Here is a 334-nt window from a genome sequence, read left to right on the forward strand (position 1 = left end):
GGCTCACTGTAAATATTTTTTTCACACAAAGTATTATGATAGTGCATTCCACGACCCCCTAGGCTTAGTTGTTATTTCTGTTTGTAAATAAATTATGTTAAATTTAAGATCTTCATTTTCTTTGTTTCTTCTGATCCGTCGAAGATAAAGATATACTTTCTGTTATAAAAACATACAAAATAAAAACAAAAAGTATTTCTATCCTCTTGTTTTGCCTATTATTTTGCCACAAAGAAATAGTTGTTTTCCACCCTGATTAACGTGTTGGTAATGGCACACATACACTGAAAGTTTGATAAAGATGGATAAAAAGGACAGAAGCGTAATTCTAATA

At 30.2% G+C, this 334-nt stretch overlaps 1 protein-coding gene across 1 annotated transcript in view; it reads left to right on the plus strand.

Annotated features, from left to right (window-relative positions):
- LOC119587835 (protein obstructor-E-like) overlaps positions 1 to 115 on the plus strand; it is a gene marked incomplete in the record, with an annotated part of 8,366 nt that extends 8,251 nt beyond the window's left edge. The window contains 1 exon segment of the mRNA XM_037936538.1: positions 1 to 115.
- Between the last annotated feature and the right edge of the window lie 219 nt (positions 116 to 334).

The sequence above is a fragment of the Penaeus monodon genome, chromosome 23 (assembly GCF_015228065.2).
Source record: "Penaeus monodon isolate SGIC_2016 chromosome 23, NSTDA_Pmon_1, whole genome shotgun sequence".
Classification (NCBI taxonomy): domain Eukaryota; kingdom Metazoa; phylum Arthropoda; class Malacostraca; order Decapoda; family Penaeidae; genus Penaeus; species Penaeus monodon.